General features: G+C 48.2%; 1 protein-coding gene across 1 annotated transcript in view; it reads right to left on the bottom strand.

The window, feature by feature from the left end:
* The window catches only part of SORL1 (sortilin-related receptor, L(DLR class) A repeats containing), a 138,538-nt gene extending 128,771 nt beyond the window's left edge, over positions 1 to 9,767 (bottom strand). The window contains exon 1 of the mRNA XM_004689165.2: positions 9,546 to 9,767. The gene's annotated coding sequence lies outside the window, so the exon portion shown is untranslated. The remainder of the gene's footprint in view (positions 1 to 9,545) is intronic.
* Positions 9,768 to 9,926: the final 159 nt, after the last annotated feature.

A 9,926-nucleotide genomic window follows, 5' to 3' on the forward strand; every position in this document is an offset into this window, starting at 1 on the left:
AGGCCAGAGATGCGGAGGGTGAGAGGATTCACCAGAGACGGTGAGAGGATTCACCAGAGACAGAGTGGGGAGCAGAACAGGCAGATCGACAAAGTTCACTGCTGAGGGGAGCAGCAGGAGGGTCAAGAGAGATCTGCCGCACCATGTGGATCTCCTCTGGGGCAGGTGGGGATGGAACTCATGCGGAAGTGGCTTTAGCTTCTCAGTGCTGTGCTTTAACTCACTGCGCCACCAGGGAGGGCCCACTACTATATTTTTTACTACACAATGAGGGGAGGTTCCAAGGGGAGCGCACACCCAAACAGCAAAGCCGATTTCTCAGGAGTATGAGAGGCCTCTGAAGTAGCAGGCAGCACCCCCAGGCCTTAGCTCAACTCCCCCGACTCTGTGTTGGCAGCCTTTATCCAGTGCTCCACATCGACGCCTCAACTTCTCTCTTCTCCAGACTCCAGGGCTGGCTTCTGCCGCAACCCTTCCATCACCACGCCTGGCAGCACACGTTGCCAAATCCAGCAAACCATGTGCATGTGGCTGTATTTTTTTTAACTACTCGGTGAAAGAACTTCAGGGAACTAAATGTATACAGATGAGGTAAGTCATAGGTGCATGATCTCATGTTACTCAATTAATTGAGCACAGGTTTCAAACATCCAAATCTCTTCCAAATGCTCCCCAGTCCCAACGGCCATGCTGCTCTGCCCCCCTCCCCACCATCAGCAGGTCCCTCTGCAGAGACCCTTAGGGCAGCCCTAGTCTTTCTCTCCAGACACCTAGAATGTCTCGTGGGCATCCCCTGGGCTCACAGAGAAATAAGGTGCCTTCGGATCTGGGCCCCTAACTCCACATACAGCTCACCATCCAGGCACCATCTGAGTCTCCAAGGGGAGACTCCGTCATCTAGCCCTCCTCCCCAGCTTGCTTAAAATAAAATCCAAGCCCTCCAGTCAGCTCACTTCAGCTTTTCCCACTTTCTCCTGGGCAGAGGGGTTTCCTAAGAGCTCAGATTTTCAAATCATGATACTACTATTCATTCCCCGGTCCATCAAGGTAGAACGACGCCCACCTCAGTGCCAACGAACACATTAAATCCCAATTCAGGACCCACTCACGGACTCAGGGCTACCCACACAGATCACCCTCGCTCCCCTCCCCCCCAGGTCCCCTCTTCAATACACACTTGTTCAGGGGAGAGGTTTCTACTCAACAGACTAGTAGCTCTTTTCGAAATAGCAGAAGCAAAATTAGTTATCTCCGTTAAAACAAAAAAAGGAAGAGGAAGTAATCAACGGCACCACTGGCTCCCACACAGCACAAAACACATTTGCTCTACATACATCTTTTTATTGCCCTTATCTGCCACTCAGATTTGGGACATAATCTCATCAGCCTGCCTTTCTGAGAATTCGTAGCTGTGTTTTTAATCTAATTCAGGGGACTGGAGATAAATCATCGTGAAGGGTCCCGATTTTCTAAGCCAAGAGTCCTCACGGCAGCTACAGCACCAGCATGCTAAGTTAAAGGGTCGGCCAGGGAGGGGGCTCCATGCAGTGACGAAGACCACACCCCCGACTTCTGTCTGCATGCCAGCCTGCTGGGCCGCTGGGATGAAAGACAGACCGGGCTGCAGTGAGGTAAGTCAACAGAGCTAGGCGTGGAGGGCAGGGCAGGGGACGCAGGTAAAGCCCTGTTTACAACTTGCACCGCTAAACAGACCAACACCACAGAGGCCAAGTCTGCACAGGTGGACTGTTTGTGCAAGGTCAAGGTGGAGGCACAAGGTCGCACCTCGTCACCCACATCACTGATGGAAAGAGGAGAGGCCAATGCAGTTGCACCCGCTAAGCTGAGCACTGCGCCCACCGTGCCCTGGCACACCAGGCCTGCTGAAGCTCAGCTTGGCAGTGAGCAGCAGCCAAAACCTGGGGGTTCTGCGGCAGCCCTCACCTCGCTTTTCCATCCCTGTTTACGGTGGAAATAAATACAGGTCTTTGCTGTAACTACAGCTTCGCTCCCAGGGGAAGCAGAGGTTACCTACCAGAGGAGAAAGAAAGCCTTTCACAATCTGTTAAAGCTAAAGCGGCCCACCCCTGGCCATTAAACTTAAATTTGGGCTCTCCCTGGTGGCGCAACGGGTTAAGGCACTGCATTAGGAAGCTTTCAGAAGCCTCTGCAACACAAGTACGATTCCCCGGCCAGGAAGCTGACCCACACGGCGTGGCAGACCTCTCCTGACCCGCCTGCTGCTCCCTTCAGCAGTGTACTTTGTCAATCTGTCTGTTCTTCTCCCCACTATGTCTCTGGTAAATTCTCTCACCCACCACACCTCTGGCCTGTACCCTAGTTCTGTAAGCATAAATAAACAAATCTTTTTTAAAAAAAAATTTTAAGTTGATTCAAATTACATGAAAGTCAACTCAATTCTTCAGTCACATGAGCCACAGTTCAATGTTCAACCACCATGTAGGGGTAGGTCAAGTGGACATATCAGCCAGCACAGATAAACCATCTTCCCATCACCACAGAAAAATCTAGCAAATAGCACTCTACCAGAAGATCTGGCTGGAAACCAAGAAGATAGGATCTTCTGGCTCTTCACAGCCATGATAGTATCATGGATATTATCGTTATTATTAACAATTACCCAGGGGATGACAGAATTTTGTATTTCTCACTCACTATGATGGTCAAGATTGCTAAGAAATCCTGTTTTCGTGGAACCCACCCCAAAACACACCAGGCAGCCCTTATTCTACAATAAAAAAATGGAGGGTCCCGTAAGCATATAGGATGAGATCCAAATCTTGATCGAGATCAGCAGGCGCCCCCCAAACCCCACCCCCGGCCTTTGATTTATAGCTTCATCAGGCACCTCAATGCTAGAAGGCTGCCCACACCACTTCTTCGAAGGCCCAAGGTTCACAGGTCGATAAACCAATAAATTAGGTCGAAATTAACTGCGGCTCATTTTAAACTGAGGGAAATTGATTTCTGTGTCTACGTGGCTGGACTGAATATGCCATATGCCCGAGCATTCTGGGGTACCAGAGAATGCATGGGGAGGTTCTGTGCTCACTAGGAAAGAGACTACCTTGCCCCTGTATTCTGGAGAAATCCTCATCCCTGAATAGTCAAACCAAACGGTAATGAGCTTTTCTTTACTTTCCATTACAAGGAAATAAAAAAAGAGAGAGAGAAAAGGTCGCTGTAATACTCAGCTTTAATACATTTCTATGCAGTCAACTGCCAATTATCTATCTGCCTCTGAATTACTGTCGAAAATTTTAAGCTCCAAACTGGCTTTTCCAAACTGGCACATTATGCCAACCATTTTACATATCAGCTGCTCAAAAAATGCATACTCACTTTAATATTCGCCTAAGAAAATTTAATTATGAAAGTAAACTGACGCTTTATTAAAAAAAAAAAAAAGACTAAATACATAGCGACATGAATGGTTTAGTTTTTTAATGACCTCCTCTCTAGTGTACTGAACTGTTCCCATGTCTGTCCCTGAACATAGGCAGCCCATGGCTGACTCCATCCATTTCTAACCCTGGGGTGAAACAATGGACATTACAGGCTGCCTTCTCAATGGAGGAACAGACCAAGCTATGTTACAGGAACAATAAGATGCTCCTGTAACATCCATTTCTTGCTTTGGGGTGTTAGTCACTGGTAGCTGTGCTTCCTGGATCCCAGGCCTCAAAGCAATTTATTAAACATGCCATTAACTGCATCTTCCACGACGTAAGGAAATCTTGAAAAGAACAATAGTTAGGGTCCTCCCTGGTGGCGCAATGGGTTAAAGTGCAGTGCTACAAAGGTAGTTGTAGCTGTCTCAAAAGTTCAATCCCCAGCCAGGGAACTGACCCACATGGCACAGCAGAAGGCTCCTGACACGCCCGCTGCTCCCCTCAGCAGTGTACTTCATCAATCTGCCTGTTCTGCTCCCCGCTCTGTCTCTGGTGAATCGTCTCACAGCCCCTGCATCTCTGGCCTGTACCCCACTTCTGTATGCATAAAAATAAATCTTTAAAAAGAAAGAAAAGAAGGCTAGTTGAAACCAAGATCCATCATCTCAGTATGCTGATCTTACAAGCCTAGACTCCCATCTCTAGGGAGCTACCTTTCCAGGTCACAAAAGGGTTCCAGGAAGCTGCTCTCTTAGCCTGTAGGAGCCTTCTGATTAGGAGGAGAATGAGTTTCCTTTTACCTGCCCTGGAAAAAAAAAAGTAACTACCTACCTTATATTATGAAACTTCAGGTAAATCCTTTCTTATTGGTAATCATATTGCCATAAGTATATTAGGAGCTCAATTTAATCTCATTCATGATATCAAGGCTTATGGATAATAGAAAGTCAATGATGTTTCAAGTTTCAAATTTTAGGCTCATATATATTATATATGCATAGAATGTTTCCAGAGGGTATAAAAAGCCTGATGACGGTGGTTGCCAATTGGGGGGGCGAGGGGGGGGTGAAGGACACTGGATGAACAGGGAGCAGGAGGTATAAGGGAAATTTTCTTCTCACCATACACTTCTGTACATATTGTGTTTTGAAACAAATATTAAAATATGACCTACCTGAGGCTAAAAAACCAAATGTGACAGCTTTCTGTCCTGTCTTTAATTCTCCATCTCCTGGCACCTGTCCCTGTCTCCTTCTCCTCCCACCCCTTCCACCTCTCAAAGCCTCCAGCCGCCGTGCCCCAAGACACTCAGGCTGATAGAGAGCTAAAGAGTGGTCAGAGACTGGGCAAAGAACAGCAGACAGTAGGAGATGCCAAGGGGAACCAGGGAGGTTCTCAAGGTCACATCTCTCATTGAGTCAACCCAACATGGCAAGCAACTCTCCCCCATGTAGAAGCCCACTTAAAACAGTACATGCTTTGCCTTTACTTCTTCTGGAAACACATAGGGCAAACCTCCTAGCTTCAGAACCAGCCAGTGGATTCTTTTCCCAATCAAGTGTATCGTGCAAGAATCTACTCCCAAAAGATCGAAAGCTAAACAGTATCACATCCCCAAAGAAGACTTTGTGCCAGGGTCTTGTGCAGTAACAGACTCTTTCTTTATTTTGCCTCAAATCAGGACACTGAATACTCCCTGGCCTCTGAAAAGCAGGAGTTATGAAAAGGCAGTTCATTGGGAGGAAAATAAACCTGTAAATCCTGTTAGGCTTTGTGCTTCATTCCAAAGGATTTTTCCCCAAAACAATGCCATTGCCAATACCATGACAGCACTAAAAAGGAAGATTCTTTATGATTGAATCCCAACTCTTCATTCAAAACCACCCTGAGGAGCCCTCCCTGGTGGCACAACAGGTTAAAGCACAGCACTATGAAGCTGTCAGCAACCCCTGCAGCATGAGTTCAATCCCCAGCCAGGGAGGTGACCCACATGGCACAGTAGACCACTCCTTTCTCACCTGCTGCTCCCTTCAGTAGTGTATTTCAGTACATCTGCCTGCTCTGTTCCTACTCTGTCTTTGGTGAGTCCTCTCACCTCCTGCACCTCTAGACTGTACCCCAGTTCTTGTGTGCGTAAATAAATAAATCTTTAAAAATAAAGTTAAAAAAAAAACACCCTCAGGATAGCATAGGAAAATCAGGGCTCTATCAGGGCTCTGCTATGGGCATCCTGAGCACAGAGTGAGCCAACTCATTGTCTGGTCGTTTATGGACAGGTCAAGATCCTCCCTATAAATGCTTCCTCTGTAACGTGGGTGTGTTCCTCACCTGCAGACCGCTCTTCTCCCAAGTGTGCAGTCAGTCCACAAATACTCACTACGTGCCAGGTGCACAGAGAAGAAAAAGTCTACCTATGCCCTCAAGGAGCAAATGGGGAGACAGTTAAACAGGCAATTATTACAGAAGGCAGGACAACTAGTAGAACTCAAAGGCAGCAGAACTCAAAGGAACGCTTTCCAGGGAGCCTGGGGATACTCGGAGGCATTCCTTGCACGTTGAAGGATGGAAGAGGAGTTTCCAAGCAATGACAGAAGCCCATTTCAGGCAGAAGAAAAAGCCAGCATGATGCCACAAAGGCATGGGGCTGCCATAAAATCTGGAAAATATTCAGCATGGCTAGAATTACAGGATACCCCCTTCTCAAGCCCCTTCTTTGGAGATGGATTCAGTGTCTAAATTTTGAATTTGGGCAGAAAAATTCTAATATGTTACTAGAAGAGATACTACTGAGCCCTTAAAAAAAACATGAAAAAGTACCTTCTGGGACAAAAATAGGTAGTTCCATTATGACTGTGTTAAGTGAAGTCAATCAAAAAGTGAAAGACAGTCACCAGATGGTTTCGCTGATTTACAGAATACAAATAACCAAAGAAAATGAACTGGTAAAAAATAACTCTGACTCTGTAAAAAGTGTAGTGGTTACCGGAGGTGACAGGGAGGAGGAGTGAGGGGTGGGGAAAGGGGATTGCGCTAGAGATTTGGTGGGAACTAGGTGAGAAAAGAGTGAACTGTAATCCAAAATTATAGTTAGGTAATCGATTGGCAAATCAATAAAAATTGTGGGGGGAAATTAATAAGCTCATATAGGCATTTAATAAAAAGGAAAGTGCTAATATTTGACAGCAAATTGTTTCACTTTTACCACACTTCATTATTATGAACATGCCTCTAAGGAATCACAACAGAAACCAGTGAGGATGAATATGGTCAAAATAACTAAACCTGGTTTATGCTTCAAGCAACAGAGCCTGAAAGAAACAACATTCCAACACAGAGCTCTTTCTCAGATGCAAGTGCTTCCCCTGCAAAAGCTTCTTACTCCTCTCCTTGAAGCCGGTGGCCTTAACATCACCCATCAGGATTTCTTTGCCAGGCAGCTTCAGCCCTAATCTGTGTTGCCTGGCATTCCCTTAACCTCAGTCAAAGGTCAGAGGGCAAGAAGCTGCGGAGTGTCTGAGTCCGGCTGGTCCTTATCACTCCATCGCTGTTCCCTCCCCTATCACACAGGAACCCCAACTGCAGAGCTGTGGTTGTTTATTCTGCCTGTGTCTGCTGGTTCCTGTCTGGTACCTCAATATGCCTATATTTGCATCTACTTTACCTCCTGAAACTGTAGGCTTTCTGAACGCAGGGATGAAATCTTCCTTGCCCCTGTCTGCACCCCCATTTCTGTGCAGAACCACGCTCAACCCAAGACATACTATGGAAAGACACTGCAATTCCTTGGGTTCTGAAGTTAAAGGGGACTGAGGGTACACGGTGGAGCTGGGTTTAGGACTAGATGTAGAATGGCCGTGTGATTTATGGTCTTGCACCCTTACACTTGTGTAAGGAGAATGACGGCAGCACTATTCATAAGCAACAGAGACAACTTATAAACCAGGTCTGTCCCAGGAAAAACAGGCAAATGGTCACCCCTGCCAGCAAGGTCATTCCACATAGCTGTGATTTACTCTTGAGCTCCCAGGGGGTGGGGGGCTCTCAAGCCCCTGGGCCCCTGAGTCCCTGTGCTATTAGCCTGAGCACCTCCACCAGATCGTGCCTGAGACAGAAAGCCCAGCTTGAGGAAGTTCTTCCTTTCTTCTAACTGCAATCCTTAAAGATTCAAACTAATTCCACTTTAATTAACCTCGGAGCAATGGAAAACAATGGCAGACCATGGCAGCCTCCAAAAGAAAAAACAGAGCTCAGTGTCCTCATTCTTGGTAGGAATTCCTCCGCCGCCAGTTCTCCATCCTTCAACTGAACCAAACTCAATAGGGCTGGCTCAGGAATATAAAAGCTGGGGAGTTTGGACTCTCTCCCAAGGAGAACACAGTTCATCTTCAACTTGCCCCAAATGCCCAGGAGCTTTCATAAACCAAACCCAAAGAAGAAGGGGCACCTGTGAGACCTGGAAGCTTTGCCCTCAACCGAAACTAATCGGTGAAGGAACTGAACTCTGGCAAGAACAGGCTCCCACCCGCTCCCCATTCCCAGCCCCCAGAGAGCTGTTCAAGTCCACAGCAGAGCAGGGCTGACAGTGGCTAAGAACAAGGGAGCCTCTCTCCCTCCCTCTCTCCACTACCCTCCCTCAGGAGGCTAGTCTCCCCGTGGAGGGTCAGGAAGGACCTTGTTGACTTCTTTTAACAAGACAAAAAGAAGTTTCAGATGGGTGGCATGCAGAGGACCTAGAAGGGACCTCAGTAGGCAAGTTCCAGCAGCCCAAGCTTACCAGCAGATAAATGCCAAGGCTGAAGGGTGCTGGAAGTCAAATGCCCCCTCCCCACCGTTCTTTCCCCTCTTTATAATCATACATATTTGACTTTGGAAAAGAGTTATTTGAGAGGCATTTCTAGCTGGGGTGACTATTTGATCACACAGAGGTCACTGAGACAATGCAGACTAAAACAAATGGGCAGGCCACCCGCCCCAGCGACCTGGGGCCAGTCATTTAGCCCTTCCCCAGCTTTGCTTTCTTCATCAACAAAATGACACAATAGGGATGATGTTTTATAGAGCTCTTCCTGGCACTCCAAGGGTTTAGCATTTAACTCTTACTTATTTGCTTGAAGAAATGGCTAAAGGAGACTCAGTGGGAAGAAGCAGAACTCAGCCAATCTTTCGATTTCTACTTTACAAGGGAACATTTTCACTCCAGAAATTGGGCATATCTACCGCCTTCCCCAGTCCCACTTTTTCTCCCCCATGGACCTTAGCGCTTTGCTGATGCCAATCTTAACTGCAGGACACAAAGTCTCATGAGGCAATATAACACAGGCAAATTAATTTTGCCAATGCTGATACTAAACCACAAACTCGGTTTGCAATTCCTAGTAGTAATTCTAGCCATAAAAGTGAAAAGCATGTTACTTGTGATCTAATAAGCCCATTGCCTGGATAGAAATAAATCACTTACTGAATAATAATACCCACCAAATTCCTGCAGTCTTTCAGCTCTCCAAGTGCTGTGAGGGATATACCCGGTCAAAATAAGGCCATTATCTTGGGAGAGGGTTGGATTGGTAGGTGGAATAGACAGACCCTCTCCTCCCAGCCCCTCACACATACACAAAATCAGCCCTAACACACACACACACACACACACACACACACTCGCTTTGACTGTACCAAGATAGGTTTGCCCACCTTAACTGTGGCTAGAAAATGGAAAGTGTGGAAACCCCCTCCCTGACTGTTCTGTGTAAGTATACTGCACCGCGGGGTGCCTGCTCGGCTGCCCACTGATGATACACTAAAGAAAGCCCGGTTTTATCCACACGTAAAATGAAGCTGCACCTCTCCTCTCTACCTGCCGGAAACTACCCCGGTCTGCACACACGCTGGGGGAAAATATGGACTGCACCCCGTGAGTTCCCTGGAATAGGTTTGCTAAAATCGACAGGAAGAAGGGACGGTGAATGCAATTCAAGTGCTGATAGTTGTACTCCTGTGGGGTGAAAAAAACAAATGCAAGCCGGCAAGCCCCAGTGGTGCCTGCACCTGGGAGGCGACAGCAAAGACGAATGCGGGGGGTGAGGAAGTGCAGGGAAAGGAAAGAGCAGGCGGAAGGCGGGTCGCAAAACTGCTCACCTGTCCGTACACCTTGATGGGCTCTGGCTGCAGGGCAGCGCTCCGTCTCCTCCGGAGAGGCTTCTCGTCCGCCCCCCGGGGCTCCCCGCGCGCCCACAGCCGCAGCTCGCGCGGGTCGCCCTGCACCACGAGGAAGCCCCGGTCCTGGGGCAAGGGCGCGCGGCCGCCGTGCAGTGTCCGCGTCCAGACCTCGCAGAGAGCCCCGGGCGGCAGCAGCGCGACCAGGGTGAATAAGAAGGGGAGTCGCGACTCCCTCCTGCTGCTCCGTGTCGCCATGTTCGGGCGAACGCTACTGCAGGTGGCGCCGCCGCCAGGAGAGAATGTGCAGCGCGAGGCCGGCAGAGCGGCTGGGCCGGGGCCGCGCGCGCCGCTCCCGGGGCT

This window comes from Condylura cristata, unplaced genomic scaffold, assembly GCF_000260355.1.
Source record: "Condylura cristata isolate star-nosed mole 26May11 unplaced genomic scaffold, ConCri1.0 scaffold00025, whole genome shotgun sequence".
NCBI lineage: Eukaryota > Metazoa > Chordata > Mammalia > Eulipotyphla > Talpidae > Condylura > Condylura cristata.